The following is a 22,164-nucleotide window of genomic DNA, read 5'->3' as shown; positions in this document are numbered from 1 at the left end:
TTCAATTCAAATAATAAGAGAAGCATGGCCTTCTTTTTAGCTTAAGCAGGTGAAGCAAATCATATGAGCAAAATTATTAGTAATTAGTAACTATATGTGCCATTATTACCTGCAGCAGCCCGAAGTACCCAGAGCCTACTGCGCGTGAAGCATTGGACCGTGTGCCCCATGTACGCGTTGTCCCATTTACTCCACACCGCTGGGAAGGGACAGCAGTGATTCATTGGGCAGGCGAGGAAATGAGACGAGAGAGGTCAGTTAGCTTTGCTACGGTCACAGAGCTGGCTTGCCGCAGAGTTCAAGTTCAAACTCAGCTTGTCTGACTCCAGAGCCCGGGTTAACCACTGTTCAGGGTGAAACGTGGAGTTTCTTATCTTAAGCGTGCCAGCTGATTCCTGCCAGCAAGGTCTGCATGGGTGTGGACTTCTCCCTCTGCCTGGGCACTCCAACCCTGCTTGGCAGCTCAGTAAACATTATTGAGGGCTCGCATGGGCCCCTGGGCTCTGCCTCCGTGCCCCTCTCCCAGAGCAACGTCTCAGGCAGCTCGGATGGCTTCCCTGTTAGTGAACACCATACACGAGGGGGCTTACACAGCAAAGTATTTTCTCACATTTGGGGAGGATGGAAAGTCCAAGACCAAGGTGTCCAAGGGGTTGTTTCCGGTGAGGGCTCTCTTCCCGGCTTGCAGAGGGCTGCCTTCTCATTGTTTCCTCATGTAATAGGGAGAGAGGGTGAGAGGGTGAGAGATAGAGAGAGAGAGAGAGAGATCTTCCCCTACTTATAAGGCCACATTCCTACCAGATTACACACACCATCTCATGAACCTTCACAATAGCTAGTACAATGGATATGACAGAGCAGTAAATGGGACTCAGAAATGAGGCACCTTACTCAAGCTCACATGGCTGGATGGTGGGGAGTGCCAGAGTTTAAACCCAAGCTTGGGTCCCAAATCCACGCTCCTTTGTTTTCACTATGGTCTACTCCCACTGCATGACTGGGCACCCTAGTGGGGCCCAAGATAGTAGCTCTATGACGATGAGCCAAGGTTTGGGGCCAAATCAGGGTCATGGACTCAGGAGGAGCCCTAAGGAACAAGAGGCTGTGAGGAGAGACAGAATGGAAAAAGGAGAGAAACAAGGACCAACCTTGATGGCTTTCCAACATTGCCATTGCTGGGCTTGAGGAGTTCCACTTCCGTTTTACCTCGGAGGCCAGGGCTAATTTTTCCCCCTTACCTTCAAGCTCTATATCTCTTGACAGGTAAACTAGCCTTGCAGATAAGTACCAACCGTGCCAGCCCACCCTCCCCTCGGGCCACAAAGGAAATGAACTTGGAGTTCTCTGGTCCTCACCTGGCCTGCATCACAACACAGCAGCCCGGAGGGACTGGGCCGGGTGGCAGGGGGCTACGCTATCGTCTGGAGCTCGATCGAGGCAAAAGAGAAGCCAGCCTGCAGGAAAAAGATGAACAGGCTGGCCCCGGCCCAAGAATGACGGAGGCCCCTTGCTCCTGCTGCCCCATCTCTGTTTCCCTGGCCGCTGAACAATAAGGAGGCGCTGTCAGGAAGTGACACTGAAACGCCATTCCCCTTATACCTCCTTCAACCGCTGGCAAAAGGAGGTTCCCGGAGGGAATATTTTTAGTTTGACAAATGAAAGCCTGGGACCGAGGACAGGAGGGATTAAGGGAGCTCTTCTCTGACACTCCTGGAGACGGGGAGATGATGAGTCAGATACAGAGGGCTTAGGCACGACTTCTCAAGACATTCCTCAAGCATGAGCACAAGCCAGCCGCTCGAATTCCTCCTGCCCGGCAGCCAGCCGGCACTCCGAGAGGAGGGGCCGCTGGGGCGCAGCGCCTCTCCTCCGTCTTCCCTTCCCTTGGCACATTGTTGGACAGCAGCTCCGGGAGATCAAAGCAGCCGCTGGTGCTGCTTTCTGGACTTGGGAGTCAGGAGGCCTGGGTTCGAATCCAGACTTCCCCACTTGCTGGCCGGAATACAGGGTGTCCTCGTTCCTCCTTTTGTGCCTCAGTTTCCTGATCTGTGAATTAGAAATGTGGTAATGCCTCAGAATGCTTATTATGAGGCAGGACCTTTGAAAAAAGCACTAAGAATGCATGCATGGTGCTGGAGAGACCTGGGTTTTCTGTATTACTCCTAGCACCCCATATAGAGATGTACTCAAAATCTCACATCATAAAACAAACCAGCAACCGTCAAGAGCTTCCCATGAGCCAGCCTTGTGGTAACTCTCCTTCATTTAACCCTCTTCATACTCCGGAGAGGTAGAGCTCATCACCTGTGTTATACAGATAAGGAAACTGAGGCTCAGAAAGGGGGCGTGGCTTCCTAAGGTCACAGTGCTGACCAGTGGTAGGTTGGCATTAGAACCCCACACGCCTGGACTCTGAAGCCCACTCCCCGAATCCCTGCTCCAGGGACTTCCCGGCTGGGCCTCTATCTGGCAAGAGAACGTCTCTTATCAGAAGCCACAAGTGACGGTCAGATCAAGGCAGTGCTCAGGGCCAGGCGCCAAACAGGGAGCCAGAAGCGGAGGAACGGGCTGCCAGCGGGAGGAGAAGGGCCAGAGGAGACGGAGACCAGAGCCCGGAGCTAGGACTCCGACACCAAGCACAGGTTAGAGGAGCAGGACGCCGAGGCGCTGGAGCCTGGGCCTCTCGCACCTGTCCGCAGTTGGCTCCAGCCACTCCAGCCACGCTGGGAGGTAAGGCACACCTAGAAGTCAGAACCTGCTCACTTGGTTGGCTTATTTCTCATCTTCCAAACAGCTGGGTTGGGTGTGTGCTCCCGGGACTCAGCACCCAGTCACTAATGAATTCCAGCCCAAGTATGTAAAGTCATGATGAGCAACCCGCCGGCAGAGCCCGCATTGCCTGCGCACTTGAATTTCATTGGTCCACAATGGAATTTCAGGATGAACAGTAAAAGGCCATCATCGATGAGTGCTGCTTCTCAAAAATGCCCAGAGTGACCGTTCTGTTGCTAAAATTAGTGTTTTTTCACTCAGCATCTTCTTCCCGAGTAAGTGATCTAAGTCCTGAGAAGTCACTGTTTACCCTTTCATGGAATATGATAGAGCTATTTTGTTTTAAACAGCAAACTAAAGGTGGCCCGTCAGTTTGGTTATTTTTTTTTCTTTTATTTGCCCCCAGGAATTAAGGAAGGAGTGCATGGGGAAGGAAGAAAAGAGAGAGGGGCCCCTGCTTAGACCGCAAGCTCTGTTCTCTGTGTGATCATGGGAAGCATGCCCCACTGCCACCACCACCAAACCAAGGTGAAGAGACTGCTAGTAGCACCTCTCCCAGAGCCCAGAGTGATACGAACCCACAACCGACCAGGTCTTTATTTTTGCTTTGGCCACTAAAAATGCTCAAAGTTGATTTTGCGTCTTTCCTTCAAGCCACGAGAACTTAACAAGTCACTTAAACTCTGAGAGCCTGAATTTCCTTCTCTGTAAAATGGGATTAATTGCCACCTGTCTCATAAGGTAATTGTGGAAATAAAATGATATAATATAATATAATATAATATAATATAATATATAATATAATTTACTGAGCATATATATTACTTATTGAGTACCTATTATGTGCCAGGAACATGCCTTATTTATTTATTTATTTATTTAATATATTTATAAATATTTTATATTTATATATGCTTTATAAATATATATTTTTATATATTTATATCATTATTCCATATATTTATATTCATATAACATATATATGTGTGTATTTGAGAATTTTTTGTGGGAAGGAGTTGTAATTCACCTCAATATCATGGAGCAGAGCCGGTAAAAAAAAATTAAAAAAAACAAATAATGAGACGAAAACTGAATTTGCTCTTCCCAGACTCCACAGTTAGGCTGGCAGGTGTTTTAGGCCAAGCTTCTTTGGTGGCAGGATTAGAAAATCTCTTAAATACTAGGAATGCAAGAGGTGGATGTAGGAGTGGGTACTGGCAGGATGCCAGCGGGGACAGAGGGGTCTTACCGGGGTGCAAGAATGCGGCTTCCCAGGACTGGATGGGGGAACCGTGCCGAAGCCAGAGCACTTGCTGGAACCGATGGCTTTGTCCTCTTAGCAGAGCCCTGACCGCTTTGCTCTCAGGGGCGTATAGCCCCACAGACACGTGTAGCCCCACAGGCACGTGCTGCTCTCTAGCTCCCAGCCGGCCTGCTCTTGCTGATTCTGTGTGCCTCTTCTCCTTCTAGTAGTTTCTGCTTCTAGAAAGCTCTGTGCACTTCACCACCTTCCCTGTATGTCACGAGCTTTCATCTTCAGCCTCCTGTGCCAGCTGCCTCATTCTCTCACCATTTCCAAGGTCAAATTCCCCAAGAAGGAAATCTGGTTGCACCTACTTATTAACTTTCTCTGAGATGGATGCTATGTTGGAGGCCACTGAGTTCCATCTCTGGAAGATCCTGTAGGATTGGAATAAGGGACAGGGCACAGAATACATCAACCACTTACTTAGCTGTCCCTGGAGCAGGGAGATGGTTGGCATATAGGGACACTGACACTTTCCAGCTAGCTTCTTCTTGTGGTCTCAGTCTATAATTACTCTTTGCCCACAGTTTCTAGAGTTAGGAAGACTGGGACCCATATCCCAGCCCGAACACCAACCAGCTGCTCTATTTTGTTTTTTGAAGATTTATTTATTTATTTATGAGAGAGAAAGAGTGTGTGTGTGTGCACACATGTGTGCGTGCACGAGAAGGGGAGGGACAGAGGGAGGGGGAGAGAGTCTCAATCAGACTCTCCGATGAGCACGGATCCCATCTCAGGGCTGGATCTCTTGACCCTGAGATCAGAACCTGAGCTGAAATCAAGAGTCAGATGCTTAAGTGACTAAGCCACCCAGGCTCCCCCCACCCCCAACTGTTCTATTTTGAACAAGGATCCTCTCAGACCTCAGATTCTTTTTCTACAAATGGTGATCTTAATAGTACCAACTTCATTGGGTTGCGATGTGGAATAAATTAAGATGATTAGGACAGAGCCTGAAACATGGTAAACACTTAGTTCCTTGCAGTTGGCATTACATCTGTGGCTGCCATTACTATTCAGAGTTGGATAGAATTGGCTCATATCTCATTTCTTTCAGCTGAGAAGGCTTGTTTACTCTCCAAGTCTCAATCTCTCCATCAACATCATGGTGTGTCTAACCCCAACCGCACAGAGCTAGTGCAAGGAGTCAATGCATCAGGAATGTAGAAATCTCAAGTGTACTTGGTAGACACCAGATACCAACAAATGCTCACTCTCTTTCTCTCCCTCGTTCTTTAGGTGGGTGTTCCTTGAGTGTTTTCCTTGAATGTCCTCCCTACATCATACTCTAGAAACATCCTATAAAGGCCTTAGCCCTTAAGATCTGGATTTAATCAGTGGTTGAAACTCATCCTCAAAAAGCCATAAGACAGTAAAGCAGATCAGAACAGTGGAGACCAGCTGGCTTCATAGTCTGCAGATGGAAAAACTGAGGCCCAAAGACAAGAGGTGATAGACCCATGTGAAAGAGTGACCAACCCAGAAAGAAGACTCTGCCTTCCTGGCTTCCTGTCCAGTGCTTATGCAGTACTTTCTTTGCCCTCAGTAGATTTTTCCATATGGGGTTCTCTTTTTCCTAGTCATGTCTGTGTCCTCAGAACCATCTCTGTGAAGAATTAAAGGCAAGAGCCTTGAGACAAGCTGGAAGGGGGAAAGGTAACACGCCAGACACCACAGGAGAGTGGCGACAGCAGACCCACAGCATGGCCCCTGGCAGAGCTGAGCCCCTGGCTTATTAGCCAGAACAAGAGTGACTTGGGGGTTATTAGGGAAGGGAGTCTCCGAGCCATGACGTCATGCAAATGGCGGGTGTCTGTGGGCCTTGAAAGTGAAAGAGGATTAGGCCAGTGTTCTGGGGCTGGGCCATCCTGCCCTGCCTGAGAAATGTTCCCCAACATGAGAAATGAATTTTAAAGTTTGACATTATTGAAAGCAATCAGCTCTGATTTCAAAGGCTGGCGAGCTTGCCCCGCGCCTGCACCCACCCAGGCCCAGCCCACCCCACCAAGACAGCGAACCCATGACATCAGAGCCTGTCCTAGGGAGAAAGTCTGGTGAGAGGAGGGGAATGGAGTTACAACCTCATGAACTGGGGAGAATTTGGGAATCCTCCCTGGCTTAGCTCACACTCCCGATGCTTGTCAAAACGCACATGCTCAGAACTGCCAGATCGTGACAGCACACCTCTTGCCTCCTGAATCCGTGTGGGATCCCCAGCCCGAGAGATGAGGCCAAAGGCTCCCAGCGGAAGACAGGTACGTTGCCAGCCACCACCATCACCCCCTGTATCGCTCTGTCTCTCTCTCGGTCAGTACACCCTGCTTTTCTGGTTCAGGCTCCATCACCCCCGAATTGTATTAAGACACTTACAGTCTTCAGCCGCTCTTCCCCCATATGACAGTGGTCCCCCCACTTGAGCTGAACAAGTGCATTCTGCTCAAGTCCCATCCCATCGTTGTTTGTTGAAGCGTTCCAGTAGACACCAGTGAGTAGTGCGGATGGAGAGCCCCTGCTGCAAACCATCCTTCACAGAGCAGCCCGACTCCTGCCCCCAGAACACAGACCAGCTGTCACCTCCAAGAGGAGGGGTCCCAAGCCCCTTCCCTCAGGGTGCCTTCACCAGCCGACCCAGCCCATCCTCCTTCACTCCCGTCTCACACTCCAGTCACCAGCCCAGAGCTGCACGCTCTAGTCGAACCACCCCTCTCCACTTTCTGGCTCCAGCTCTTCCCTCCACCTCTGCCCACCCCCCACCCATACCTGGAAATTATTCCCTTAACCTTCCAGGGCCGACATCAGTGTCACCCCCCCCCAGAAGGCCCCCCTCGTGCCCTGCATGGTATTAGCCACTTGCCGGTGACAGTGGAAGCCAGTGCTTCCATAGCAGTAACCATAGGCAGGCACCACACATTGGTTTTATGTTTCCTAATTCATTCCTTCCTCACCCCAACCCTTCAACATAGGGATTATTATCATCCACATTTCACAGAGGAGAAAACAGAGGCAGAGGGATGCGAAGTAACTTGCCCACGATCACACAGCTACTGACAAGGAGGGACTGAACCCAGGCCACATCTGGTTCCAGAGGCACTGGGCTAGCGACTGCCACTTAGTGCTTCCTTCTCTTTCCCTGCTTAGCGGCCTGTCTCACCCACTAGACACTGAGGTCCTAGAGTGCAGGCGTTGGTTCTTATTATTACGAACGTCGTAGTACTGTAAGTACTATCCTGAAGTATTGCTAGTGGTTTACTAGATTGTCAGAAATGGTAACAGTAGCTCCGATGTATGAAATAGTCTCAGTCCTGAGCTTTCCATACATGATCTTCTCCCAAACTCAGCAGTCATACTGAGATGTGTATCATCTTCCCTTTAGAGATAAAGCATCTGATTTATCCTGAGGCTCTGTGAGGCTAACGTCCAAGTTCACCCTTTCTGCCTCTGCCCTGGATCTCCTCCCCTTACCTGGTATGTAGCCAAGACACAAAGGCAAGACTCCGTGATCTGGTGAGTGAAACGGCGTGTGTCCTCTGTGGGCCTCTACCTTTGAGTTCTAAGACCACCACAGACTACTGCGACCAACAGCTCTCTCTCCCCTACTGTGTGCCGGGGCTCCAGAGACCTCACTTCCTTTATTCCCCAAGCCCCGGGAGGCAGGACCCACTGTTGGCCCCATGGGAGACTCAGAGAGGGTGCGTAACCCACACAAGGTCACAGAGCTGGTCAGGAGCGGGGGGGGGGTGGTAGGCGAGGCCGTTTGGGAGCCCCAGAGGCAGAGTGAGCAAGGCCGACAGTGAGGTGGGACGAGCTGTGGGGTGCGTGCCACCAGAGACAATTTCCTCAGACATTTGAGCAGGGTCGTCGCTCTCTGTAGGACCAGATCGACTCTGAGGCAAATGATGAGACGGGCCGTCCACTTGTTCCCAGGGACATCTCGTTTCTGCTCCTTCCAGCCCCTGCACCGGCCCCGGGGCATTCCTAGTGACGTCACCCAGCTGTGCCCCCTCATCTCCCAGAGGAAGCTCTGTCACCAGAAGGGGGAGGGATGGGTGGGGGTGCCGAGGGATGACACAGAGACAGGCCGCCTCGCGGCGCCTGAAGGAATGCACTCCTGGCATGGCCCCTCAGCCCAATCTGGGGAGGGTCCCCAAGCAGGGTCACCTCCCCGTAATCGGAAAGTAGACGCCAAGGCCTGAAGTGCCCAGGCTAGAGATGAATAGTAATCCAACTGAACAAATAAATCACCAAGGAGAGCGGCAACCACCGTCTGCCAAGAAATTCAATCCTAACTGTGGAGAGAGTTGGTAGGGGGTGGGGGTGGGGTGGGGGACAGGGAGGACTGAGGCTCTGTAAAGATTTAATTGGTGATAGGGCCCTAAGAATATGTAAATAGTCTCTTGGTTTCTGTCCTAAAAGGAGAAACAGATGCCAAGGACTCCAAGCCGAGTTTTCATATGAAAATCACTAAGACCCAAGAACGCCATTTAAAATGTATATAATTTGATTGTTATCTCCTATGGGGAGGGCCGCCTGCTTGAGGTTTCATTTCCACCAGCCCCCACCCTCATTGTAAGACCCATTTTCTGTGCCCCCTTCCCTTTCCCTCCTCCGAAGCCCGATGGTTAGTCGGCCAAGATGGATGAGAGAGAGACCGGGGGAGTTCAGTGTGGGGGTTCGCTCTCTTAGAGTCTTGAAAGCCTGTGGCTAAACCTTTAACTCAAAGATTATCTAAATAAGGTTAACCATTTCCAAGTCCAGCCTCTGCTAAGAACCGTCCAGCGACAAGGAATCGGTTCCCCATTTCTCCTTAGGCAGCCAATCCGATCAGTTTGGACAATACTGAATGTCCCCCCCACCATCACCACCATATGGTGAACTAAATTTTGTCTCTGTAGAGCTTTTTACTTGTGCTCCTTGGCACTTCACAGAACACAAGGGATCATTCTTCCCTGTAGCAAAACTTTCCAGAAGGGCTCTGGGAATTCAGATACTTTGGACACTTAAAAATAAAAAGAAGCTGGGAAGCTTAATGGAAGGAGTTTGGGGTGAGAAGTCAGAACACGTGAGCTCTAGGCCTGCTTTTCTTCCCTGATTTTCAAAGCCTCCGCTTCCTCATCTGTAAAATGGAAAGGCTGATACCTGTCATTTACTAAAGGAGCCACAGAAAAAAATGAAAAAGGGGGACCATGTGTTTTGAAGGTAAAACAATCCTATACCAGTGAGTTATGATTAAGGTCAAATGAAGCCATAGAAGGAAAAGGGTTGGAACGTTTTCCTCCTGTGCAAGCTGAGGGAGCAGAACCTGAACTCTCCAAAGTCCCTCCCGGCTCCCTCGCACAGGAAGTCTTGCAGGAGCCGGAGCAGAACAGGGTGGGAGTTTCCCAGTCCCCCACGGTCAATGGGTCCTGGCTCACCTTTGACCAAGGTGACTCCTGTGAGTGGATATATTTCCAGAAGAGCAGAGAAAGAAGAGTACAGGGGCAGAAGGAAGTGAGGAATCGGGACTCTTCCCAGTTATTTAACCAGTCCGCAAGAGTGATTAGGCTCCCGGCGCCCACAGCCCATTGGACAAAGCTGCGCAGGAGAGTTCACCAACAGCCTACACACATGGTGTGGGTAGGCTAAATAAGGTCCCCCCACAGACATCGAGTCCTCATCCCCAGAACCTGTGAATACCTTACACAGCAAAGGGGACTTTGTAGATGTGATTAAATTTCATAACCAGTTGTCCTGGATTTTCCCAGTGGGCCCAATGGAATCACAAGGGTCCTTATGAGAGGGAAGCGGGAGGGTCTGGGTCAGGGAGTGGGGTGATGGGGCCATGAGACAAAGAATGTGGGAGGCCTCTGGAAACTGGAAAAGGCAAGGAAATGGATGCTCCCTGAGAGCCTCCAGAAGGAACACAGCCCTGTCTCCCCATTTTGGACTTTTGACCTCCGTAACTGTAGGAGAATAAATCTGTTTGTTTTAAGCTACTAAATTTGTGGCGATTTGTTACTAAAGCAATAGGAGACTAATGTACGTGTTCACAAAGGAAATTTTCTATGTCAATTCTTATATAATTATTTTCATCTGTATTAGAATACATGGACCGTGTAAAATACATATGCACACACACACACACACACAGCACAAGCACATGGAACCTAAATTCAGTCCCCCTCAAGGTCTTCGCACTTGTTATCCCCTCTGCCAGGAATCCTCTCCGTGTTAGATCTTCACATAGCTCCGCCTTCTCCGCTCCGATCCCCTGCTCCAGCTCCGTCTCTGGCCATCCTTTCAAAAGTAACCGTCCATGCGTCCCTCCACCTATCCAGTGGTTTTCCAAGCCCAGACTGCAACCCATGAGTGCCTCAGTCTTAGTGGCTCACAGGCAGCATATGTAGAAATAAAATGGAAAAGAAGAGAAAATGTCACAACACATCGCATGTAGTAAAGGTCGGTAGTGTTTCTCAGCGATTTCGTGCTGTCCTGTGTGTGTTTGTAATTTACCTAATACATCACCATGCCCCTTTCCTCCAGACGTGTTCTCATTATCTGAAATTCTCTTGCATATGTATTTATTCTCCAGCTCCTCCAGGAGATATAATCTCCACAAGGTAGAGACGTGGCCTGTTTCCTCAGCATCGAGAAGAGCCGACCACCCCATAGGCATTTCGACCAAGACTTGTAGAAGGAATGAATGAATGAATGAATGAAGGCCATGATTTCATAAATATTCTGGCTTAGGACAGGAGTCACTTTTGTGAAAAGTAAAGTTAATTTTAAGGCTCATATTCAGTACATAGGAATACGAGGGGTACCCACTGAGGCAAAAATCTCGAAGAGGAGGGGCGCCTGGGTGGCACAGAGGTTGGGCATCTGCCTTCGGCCCAGGGCGTGATCCCGGCATTATGGGATCGAGCCCCACATCGGGCTCTTCTGCTATGAGCCTGCTTCTTCCTCTCCCACCCCCTGCTTGTGTTCCCTCTCTCGCTGGCTGTCTCTATCTCTGTTGAATAAATAAATAAAAAATATCTTTACAAAAAAAAAATCTCGAAGAGGATACTGAAATAATAATTTTGGGTCCATAAGATGAAAGACTTATTCCCTGCTNTTACAAAAAAAAAATCTCGAAGAGGATACTGAAATAATAATTTTGGGTCCATAAGATGAAAGACTTATTCCCTGCTCCCGAGGGGCCTCCAAGCTAGCTGGGGTGACGAGCTGCAGGAGGGCCAGGGAACAGATGAATCCCGTCCTGGAATGCAGAATCACGTCCACCTACTCGCATTTCACCCGCGGGAATGCTGCAGCCCAGGCCACAGAGCATTCTCTCCCCTTTCAGCCTGAATAAGGCTCTGCGCTTGCTGACCTCCCAGTCCATTTCCTTTCAGTCCAACCACACTAGGGCTCCAGAGCCCAAAAATCCTGGATGAGAAGCTTCATCCCAACTCTGGCCTCCCCTCCCCCATCCAGCATTTCTCTCCCTCTTCTGCAACATGCTGTCCAGGAATCTGGGGGCAATGCCATGCAATGATTCCAGGGGAATCAGACGGACCTGGCTTCCAATAGACCTGAGTCCATTGCATATTAACTATTAAAGTCCTGGGCAAGTTTCTTTTTTTATTCTTTTATTTAAATTCAATTAATTAACATATAATGTATTACTAGTTTCAGAGGTAGAGGTCAGTGATTCATCAGTCTTATAGAACACCCAGTTCTCATTACATCACATGCTCTCCTTAATGCCCATCACCCAATTACCTCATCCCCCACGCACCTCCCCGCCAGCCACCCTCCGTTTGCTTCCTATGATTAGGAGTCCCTTATGGTTTGTCTCCCTCTCTGATTGCTTCTTGTATTACTTTTTCTCCTCTTCCCCATGATCCTCTGTTGTGTTTCCTAAATTCCACATATGAGTGAGAGCACATGATAATTGTCTTTCTGTGATTGACTTATTTCACTTAGCATAATACCCTCTAGTTCTATCCATGTTGCTGCAAATGGCAAGATTTCCTTTTTTGATGACTGAGTAGTATTCTAGTGTGTGTGTGTGTGTATGTGTATACACACACAAGTATATATACTTCTTTACCCATTCATCTGTCAATGAACATCTGGGCTCTTTCTTGGGCAAGTTTCTTAATGTCTCTGAGCTTCACTTTTCTGATGTATAAAAAGTGAAAATAAAATAACTCTGTAGAGTACCTGAAGAATGCATGTTTTCAGAAAATGTGAGTCCTCTTCCCTTCCCTCCCAAGGGATGTATGCATTATTATTATTGTCATTGTTGTTGTTTAACCTTTAACAAATGCTCACAAAATGTGGGCACTTGAGATGCCATCAATGACAAGCTGCAGGGGTGCCACCCTCAAGTGTCTGCTCCAAGCAATCTAACGCAGGCATCCTCGCAAGAGGGCCTTGTCCACTGGGTGGATGAAACCCCAAAGTAAATAAGTACCAGAGCATGGATGAGGGTGTTAGGGAATGGTGACAGCCCCCTTCCAGCACTCAGGTCCCCTTTCGCCATTGCTTCTCCACCAAGCTATAGTCTAGCCAGAGCCACATGATGACTTTCACGGGCTCTAGGCACTTCTGCTTTCATGGGCCCCTTCCTCCACCAAACAAATATTAAAAATCACATTTTTGACCCAAACAAATGGAAAGACATTTTGTGCTCATGGACTGGAAGAACAAATATTGTTGAAATGTCCATACTACCCACAGCCATCTACACATTTAATGCAATCCCTACCAAAATAACACCAGCATTTTTCACAGAACGACAATAAATGATCCTAAAATTTGTATGGAATCACAAAAGACCCCAAAGATCCGAAACAATCTTGAAAAAGAAAAATGAAGTTGGAGACACCACAATTCCAGATTTCAAGTTATACTACAAAGCTGTAGTTACCAAGACAGTATGACACTGGCACAAAAACAGACAGATGAGTGGAGCATGATGGGAAGTCCAGAAACAAACCCACAATGATATGGTCAATTAATCTTTGATTAAAAAAAAAAAGAGGCAAGAGGGGCACCTGGTTGGCTCATTTGGTTAAGCAGCTGACTCTTGATTTCAGCTCAAGTCATGAGCTCAGGGTCCTGGGATTGAGCCCCGTCTTGGGCTCTGCGCTCAGCAGGGAGTCTGCTGGAGCATTTTCTCACTCCCTCTGCCCCTCCCCCCCCACTCTCTCTCTCTGAAATAAATAAATCTTTTTACAAAAATAAATAAAAATAAATTTAAAAAAACAGGCAAGAATATACAATGGGAAAACGATAGTCTCTTCAAGAAATGTTGTTGAGAAAACTAGACAGCTACATGCAAAAGAATGAAACTAGACCATTTTCTTACACCCTACACAAAAATAAATTCAAAATAGATTAAAAATCAAAATGTGAGACCTGAAAACTTAAAAATCCTGAAACAAAACACAGGCAGTAATTTCCCTGAAATCAGCCACAACAACATTTTTCTAGATATGTCTCCTGAGGCAAGGGAAATAAAAGTAAAAATAAACTATTGGAACTACCCAAAAATGAAAATCTTCTGCACAGAGAAGAAAACAATCAACAAAAGTAAAAGACAACCTGTGGAATGGGAGATATTTGTAAATGACATATCCGATAAAGGGTTAGCATCCAAAATATATAAAGAACTTATACAATTCAACACTCAAAAAATGAATAATCCTGGGTTGTCTGAGTGGCTCAGTCCATTAAGCATCTGCCTTCAGCTCAGGTCATGATCTCAGGGTCCTGGGTTCGAGCCCCACATTAGGCTACCTGCTCCGTGAGGAGTCTGCTTCCCCTTTCCCTCTGCTCCTCCCCTGACTTGTTCTCTCTCTCTCAAATAAATAAATAAAATCTTTTTTAAAAAATGAATAATCTAATTAGAAATGGGCAGAAAGTATGAACAGACATTTCTCTAAAGAAGTTATACAGATGGCCAACAGACACATGAAAGATGCTCAACATCACTCAACATCAGGGAAATGCAAATCAAAACCACAATGAGATACCACCTCACACCTGTCAGAATGGCTAAAATGAAAAACACAAGAAACAACAAGTGTTGGCAAGAATGTGGGAGAAAAAGGAATCCTTGTGCGCTGCTGGTGGGAATGCAAACTGGTGCAGCCACTATGGAAAAGAGTATGGAGGTTCCTCAAAAAATTAAAAATAGAACTACTGTACAATCTAGTAATCACACTACTGGGCATTTATTCAAAGAATACAAAAGCACTAATTCAAAAAGATACATGTAATCCTCCATTTGTTGCAGATTTATTTACAATAGCCAAATTATAGAAGCAGCACAAGTGTCCAACAATAGACAAATGGATAAAGAAGATATGGCATAGATGGACACTGGAGTATTATTCAGCCATAAAAAGGAATGAAATCTTGCCATTTGCAACATTGTGGATGGAGCTAGAGTGTATCATGCAAAGCAAAGTCAGTCAGAGAAAGACAAACATCATATGATTTCACTCATATGTGGAATTTAAGAAAGGAAAAGAGAGAGACAAACCAAGAAACAGACTCTTCACTATAGAGAACAAACTGATGGCTACTAGAAGGGAGGTGGGTGGAGGGATGGGGGAAATAGGAGATGGGGATTAAGGAGGGCACCTGTCATGATGAGCGCCAGGTGATGTATGGAAGTGCTGAATCACTACATTGTACACTTGAAACACCTGTATAATACCTGCAATGGAACTAAAACTAAAAACTTTAAAAAAGGGGCGCCTGGGTGGCACAGCAGTTGAGTGTCTGCCTTCGGCTCAGGGCGTGATCCCGGCGTTATGGGATCGAGCCCCACATCAGGCTCCTCCGCTATGAGCCTGCTTCTTCCTCTCCCACTCCCCCTGCTTGTGTTCCCTCTCTCACTGGCTGTCTCTATCTCTGTCGAATAAATAAATAAAATCTTAAAAAAAAATTAAAAAAATTAAAACAAAATAAATTTTAAGCCATAGTTTACCACTGCATTGGTATAGCGATTAATATATGAAAATTACATAATAAAATATTTTCTTCAAGTAAAAAGTTCCTTTTTACTGATTTTAAAAACAATTAAAACATGTTCAAGGGCCTCTACAGTATTATATGCCCTGTGTCCACCACGCCAAAGGATAAATCAGCCCTGATTGTTCACCTGTAGTGACAGGAACTTGCTGCCTCCACAGGGAGCACAGGCCACCTCGGTTCACTCTGACTCACCAGAAAGTTCTTATTTATAACGAGTAAAAACTTGTGTCCCTTAAGCTTCCACTCTTCTTGGCCCCAACCTTAGCTGTTGGAGCTCCAGAGACAAAAGAACTCCTGCTTTCCCTGCTGGAAGATGGCTGTCTGTCATGGGTTGAAGGGTGGCCCCCAAAAGACATGTCCACCTCCCCAAACATCTGAATTCTGCCATATTTGGGAAAAGGGTCTCTGCAGCTGTAATGAGGTTAAAGATATCTGGATAACATCATCCCAGATTATCCAAGTGGGCTCCAAAGCCAATGACAAGTGTCCTTCTAGAAACACATAGAGGAGAGACAGGGAGGGGAGAAGCCCCCATGAAGGCAGAAGCAGAGATTGGAGTGGTGCCCCCTTGTGCCCAAGAACCCCAAGAGCTGGAAGAGGCAAGAAGGATTCTCCCCTCGAGCCTTCAGAGATGTGGCCCTGTCGACACCTTGATTTCAGACTTCTGGCCTCCTGAACGGTGAGAATACATTTCTGTTGTAAATCTACTCTGTGTGGTAATTTCTTGTAGCAGCCACTGGAAACTAATACACTGCCCATCCCATGATGCTTCCACAACCCCCTTCCACCCTGGGCTTCAACCCAAGGAACAGTAGAAAGAATAAGGACTTTAACATCTGGATTCTAATTCTGACTCTGCCAGTTTGTACCTGAGAAAACTGGACAAGTTACTTCACCTCTCTGTACCCTGTTCACTCATCTACAAAATGGGCACAAAAATAGCTGCCTTGCAGGGTCATTGTGAGGATCAGAAATATAAACCTAGAGAATGCTTAGCTCACACTTGACCACACAGGAAGTTATCAATTCCTGTTGGGCCCTGGCGATCACCACAGAGCCCAGCACAGGCCACTCCCCAGCTCAGATTCCTGGGCAGACCGGTCCAGGCACTCACAGAGAAGAAAAGAAGCCTGGAGTCCTGCGGAGAGGAGCCAGGTCTAAAGGGAATGACCAGGAATATTCCCAACTGGGAGGCAGGGTTCGTCTAGGGGGAGGGCCTGGAGAATCCAGCTCAGTGCTTATACTTTGAAAAAAACTTGGGGTCCACTTTCTCCTAGAAAACTAAAAAAAAACCAAAATTATTTTTTCCAAGATATTTCCTATTGGATTACTTAGGAGAAAGTGGGAGGATGAATGGAGGAAGAAGGAGGGCATCATCACGAATAAGAATAAGTCTTAGCAGAAGATGTGGGTGCACGAGGAGGCCAAGGGATGGGCACAGGGCTGTGAAGTGCCTCTTCCTGAGCGCCGGGGTAGTGTATAAAGAGTAAGGTTCTGTGGGACATTCCAGGTGGTTGGAGAAAGGACTCAGGGATCATCCATTTGGGCAAAAGACATAGTAAGGGAAAGGACTGAGGGGCCCCAAGCGATGGGAAATGTGAAGGATACAAAGCAGGCGGCCAAATGTCCCAGATCCCAAAGGCATCCTAAAACCCTCCGCTCAAGTCTGATCTTTGCAGACTTGACCGCCCCCTCCATGTGGGCCTCCCCTTCCCAGTACCAACCTCGAGGCTTCTGTGGGTCCCAGGCAGAGCGGGACACCTGCAAATACACAGACACATCTGGTAGACCTGGGCCTGTAGCTCCGTGGAAGAGGTAGGCTTCAATGTAGGGACCCGACACCAGAGCCCACGCTTTGAGCCATGATGCTGTGGCCTCTCCTCTATAAAATAAGGACAATAACATCCTCCACATAGGCTGTTCTGAAGGTTAGATATAATGGGCCTCTCATCCCTAACACATCAAAGACCATACACGGAAGCCTGCATCGTGGCCAACGTGACTCCTCCTGGCCCAGGCTCTCATCAGTCTCCCAGGACATTGGTAGCTGAGCAATTGTTTTGCTAACGAGGTACTAATATTCTTGTTATGATCAATGGTTTTATGCCTCCCCTCTATCCCCACTTGTCCTACGCACCCCTGTTCTTTATTGAATTTGTTTCTGTTTATACAATTACAACCAGCAATACAGACCAACATGTATCTTCTTGAAAAATGAGGAAAATAAAAGAAAAGCTGACTTATGGGTTCAGAAACAGGAAGATGCAAGATGGTATTTTCCAGAAGGTCACATGAATCCTCCATAACTACAAGCTGAATTTGCAGTTTCCACCAAGAGAATGAATGTACAAAAATGTGAAAAGGCCAATGACTAACATCACTTGTCAAGAAAAGAAACAGCACAGTGCTCTACAGGGCGCAGAAATGCCCGTGTTCCCCCACAGAATCTCTGGAGGACCCCGGTTCCTTGAAACTCGGCCAGGAGTCTGACATTGTGCAGCCGTTTCCCAGATAATCCACTTTCAGCTGGGCCAGGTAAAACCGAGGCTGGAAGGTGCTGTAAAACTCACGAGTCAGGTCTTGTCTTCCTTTACAGCCCAAGAATCCGCAGATTTGGAATCTAACAGACCTGGTTTCAAATCCCGACTCTTTGATTTTAACTCTGGGAATTTCACTCCAATCACTTAAATTCTCTGAGGCTCCATACAAAGGAGATGCCAACTCCGTTGGCAGTTCGGGGGCTCAAATGAGGTGACTTATGGAAACACGGTCAAGGACCCGTGGCTCTGATGACAACATCGAAAGCTTCTTTCTCAAGGCACGTTCGCACTCCCCAAAAGGCCTGTGTAGTAGGACCGTATGTTGGGCCAACAGCACCACCTGGTGGTCAGCTCTGAGATCTGGCACACGTCGCCTCCGTCTTTGACTATCTCAACCTGGTCCTAGGGAGACTCATGTCCCAAAAAGAAAGACTGCCTTCAAAAAGCNGTCAAGCAAAAAGACAAAGAGACAATGGGGAGAAAAAGGAGGTTAAGAAAAATTAATGGTTCGATCCTGGCAGTCCAATTAATATGCCCCTAGACAGAAAAAATTGAAGGAAATAAATTATCAAGTAAGTAATATAAGAAAGTTTCCCAGAACTGAAGAATTTCATATTCTGGATGGAAAGGTCCCAGAAAATAATACATGCAAAAAAATAAATAAAATCTTAAAAAAAAAAAAAAAAAAAAGAAGGGAGCATAACCTGATCTATTTACAAGTCTCCCCTGAGGGAGTAAAAACGTAGTGGTCAAGAAGGTGTCCATGGACACTGGGTTCAGTCTACCTTACAAGACAAGACAGGCAAGACGTTTCCAACTTCTCTGAGCCTCTGTGCCCTCATCTTCGTGATACCTTATTTGTAGGTATCCGAAAAAATGAAGTAATATAGGTCCAGTGACTGGTACTTAGCAGATTCTCAAGGCGATTGTTTATGTTTAGGAAGCAGCTGCCTGTGTCTCATTTCCCCCAGAGCTGTCCCTGGTCTTTAGGCAATAAGTATAGCTGAAATCTAAACCCCCAGGAGCTTTCCAAACAGACAGCCAGCAGCCAGCCGTCTCCTGGTCCCGGGTCTCCGCTCCACACTTGCTGTTTCACCTCCCTGCCTCTGGGGGCGCACTGCTCCAAAGTCAGACCTGCTAGGGAAGCACCATAGGAGGCTGGGGTTCAGGGGACCACGGAAGGAAGATCATGCGTTATGCGTTCAGTTAACACAAGTGCTCAACATGGAAGATACAAAGATGATTTGGGCATGGCCCCTGGCACCAAGGCGCTCGCATTCTAACTGGGGAGGCAGAGGAATAAAAAATCCTTAAGTGCGATGGGCCAGCTACTGTGATAGAAGTGTGTACCGTTTCGGAAGATAACACAGAGGACGAAGTAGCCAACTCAAGCCGGAGGAATCGGGGGAATTCATCAGTTCAGCACACATGAGAAAGAACCTACTAAGTGCCAGGCACAATATGAGGACCTGGGGGAAGAGGGTGAATAAGTCCCATTCCTTGCCCCCAAAGAGGGCATGAGAAGAATGCAGAGAGAACACCACATGTGGTTTGGGACTGCAGGGGCTGTGGGTTAGGGGGAACGGATGCAAAGGGAACAGCCTGAGCGAGGAAAGACTTAGAGGCAGGACAAAGCGGGATCCGCCAGTGGCTTCTCCACACCCACCCACTGCTTCCCCTGCTTTGGGATTTAGGAAATGCAAATATTATTGTTTCATTTGATGCCATTTTTAAAACTTGCTTACCCACCACTACACTCCCTTCTCCCAAGGGTCCTAGGTCGGTGAGCTCTGCACCACGTCGACCAGAACATGCCCGGGCAAGCCTCCTCCCTGCCCCTGCCGCTGACTTGGCACTAAGGATGGCCTCCTTTCCAGGGTGACCTTCTCAAGAACAGCCTGGCCCCTTTTCCTTGGTGTCTGGAAGCCCTGGGCCTCCCTCAACCCCCCAGCCTGCCTGAGGCTCCAGGGTCCCTCGGACCTACCAACTGCTGGGTACCACGGTACTGCTAAGGTACCATGGAAATGCAATCAGACGGGGTGGGGGCTGCCCCCAGGTTCCAAGTTCCCCCTCTTCAGTCCCAAGAGAAGTAACTGGAAACCGCCACCCCACAGCTCCATGTCCTGAGAACCGACTGGGTCTATTCACTCTTGAGTGGTCGCAGAGCAAGGACATGAAGAGCTGAGGGCCTGAAGTTCACATCCAAGTTCCACCACTTCCTAGCTGGGTGGCTCTGGACAAGTTACTTAATCTCTCGGTGCCTCCATGTCTTTGCCTCTAAAGTGGAGAATAGTACGTACCTCACAGGGATCTGGTGAGGATTGAATAAGACAATAGGGCAAAGTCCTTGGAAGGCTGCCCGACACATAGTAAGAGCTCATGAACTATTAGCTTTTATTCAACAGTGACTATTTATTGAGTTTCTTCTGTGGGCCAGGACCGGAGCTGCAGGTGTGAGCCAAAGACCCTTGGTCCTCCACTCACAGAGTTTACAGTCCGCCGAGAGGCGAACTGCTAATACTGAGCAAGGACACAATTATATAATCACCCGCTGCGATGAGTGCCGGGAAGAAAATGGATAGCGCAAGTGGGAAGAATACGAGAAATAGGAGGAGGCATTGGAATTAGATTGGCGGTAGTGACACTTAAGCCGGGAATGAAAGGAGGTGCAGGAATGAGGCGATGAGCCGAGAATTGCGTGCCAAGGCTCCGAGGTGGCTATGAACACTGTGCCATCGGAAATTGGAAGGAGAGGGCCAGCGTGGCTGCAATGCAGCAAGCTTGACAGAAAGGGCCCTGGGGAGGGGTGGGGCGGCAGGGGCAGCAAGAAGCCAGCTCCTGCAGGGCCCTGTGTGCCACAGGAGGAACTGAGCACCTCTCTCCAAGTCAGCAGGCAGCCAGCGAAGTGTTCTGGGCATGGGCGTATAGTTCAGACGTTTTTAAATTTACATTTTCAAAAGATCGCTGTGCCGATAACCTGAAGAGTAGAATGGAGGACATCAGAAAGGAAGCGATTATAAGCAGGGAGGAGGTGCATGTGGGGACATCGGAGATTCTCCCGCAAATAGAACCCACAGGACTTGGTGATGGAATGGATGTGGGAAGTGAGGGAGAAGGAGGATGAAGATGACAGTTAACGGAGTTGGGGAAAGACTAAAGGGGAAGCAGGTGTCGAGCAAGATAAAGAGTTGTCTTTGGGGGCGCCTGGGTGGCACAGAGGTTAAGCGTCTGCCTTCGGCTCAGGGCGTGATCCCGGCGTTATGGGTTCGAGCCCCACATCAGGCTCTTCCGCTATGAGCCTGCTTCTTCCTCTCCCACTCCCCCTGCTTGTGTTCCCTCTCTCGCTGGCTGTCTCTATCTCTGTCGAATAAATAAATAAAATCTTAAAAAAAAAAAAAAAGAGTTGTCTTTGGAGACGTCAGCCAGGCAGTTCCCTATGGAGATCTGGAATTCCAAAGAAATAAACATTTAGGAGCTATCCATTTGGACATGATAACATCTTGATGTCATATGAGGTCATGAGAATGAGTAAAATCACTTGGGAGAGATTGTAGAGAGAGAAGAGAGGAGGGCTCAGGACCAGGGACCCCAACATTTGGAAGGCAGGAAGAGAGGAGCTGGCAGAACAGATTGACCAGGAACTGCCCAAGAGATAGGAGGAAAACCAGGAAAAACTAACGTTTTTTAAATGAAGGAATGGTCCACAGGGTCCATAGCTATTTCACTGTTAAGTAGGATGAAGACAGAGAAGGAGACCTTGGATACGGCATCGTGGTGGTGCTTGGTGACCTTGGCAAGAGCAGCCTCATGAAGTAGGGAGTGGGTGCCATATTGGATTAGGTGGGTGCAAGGGCAGCGCCTGCAGGCAGTTCTTTTCAGCACTTGTGCCTGGGGGGAGTGTGGAGTAGAGGAAAGGTAGGAGCTGGAGCAGGATGGGGGAAGGGGCCAAGGAATGTTTTTCAACCTTTTAAAAAGTTGGAAAACTTGGGCAGTTGTTAGAGCCTGATTGGAATGATCCAGTAGGCAGGGCAAAAGGACAACACAGTCAGGAGAGGGGATAAAGATAGGGAGAGGGCCTTGAGAGGTCCCAGGGGGCTAGGGTCCAGAGCACGAGTCTTTAAGGAGACAAAGGAGAAAATGGGAACAAAGAGAGGAGCGTCTGTACGTTGGTTGCAGAGAAGTGAGGACCAGCTCTGGGCAAGACCCTTCTACATTTGACTCTCAACACAAATCCTGAAAAGTTGGTTTTATTTCCCCTACTTCAGAAACCAGGGAGATGAAGCCCAGGAAATTTGAGTCCCTTTGCCCGCCATCCTGTTCGTGGGCCGCCGAGCCAGAATGCAGACTCTAATCCGTCCAACCCAAAGATTATGTTCTCTTCAGCATGTCACCCTGAAAATCTCACAGAACAGTGCCCGTTTCGGGGGGGGGTGCTCCATACGTGTTAGCAAATGAAGTGTTGGTCATAAGTGTGGGTTGGATGACCCACAACCCAGCTTAGATACTGATTTGAGTCTCTGGCAGCAGAGAGTG

The 22,164-nt window shown here is 48.0% G+C and overlaps 2 long non-coding RNA genes across 2 annotated transcripts; both read left to right on the top strand.

Moving 5' to 3' along the window:
- The first annotated feature begins 1,954 nt into the window (after positions 1 to 1,954).
- LOC117795763 lies at positions 1,955 to 5,787 on the top strand. The gene is made up of 3 exons (XR_004619905.1): positions 1,955 to 2,730; positions 3,179 to 3,364; positions 5,318 to 5,787. It is a non-coding gene; the product is annotated as an uncharacterized LOC117795763 (long non-coding RNA).
- Positions 5,788 to 5,955: 168 nt separating this feature from the next.
- On the top strand, positions 5,956 to 10,931 carry LOC117795764. The gene is made up of 3 exons (XR_004619906.1): positions 5,956 to 6,333; positions 7,452 to 7,582; positions 10,647 to 10,931. It is a non-coding gene; the product is annotated as an uncharacterized LOC117795764 (long non-coding RNA).
- The last annotated feature ends 11,233 nt before the right edge of the window (positions 10,932 to 22,164 follow it).

The sequence above is a fragment of the Ailuropoda melanoleuca genome, chromosome 13, assembly GCF_002007445.2.
Source record: "Ailuropoda melanoleuca isolate Jingjing chromosome 13, ASM200744v2, whole genome shotgun sequence".
NCBI classification, from domain to species: Eukaryota; Metazoa; Chordata; class Mammalia; order Carnivora; family Ursidae; genus Ailuropoda; species Ailuropoda melanoleuca.
This window is presented reverse-complemented; position numbering and strand designations above follow the sequence as displayed.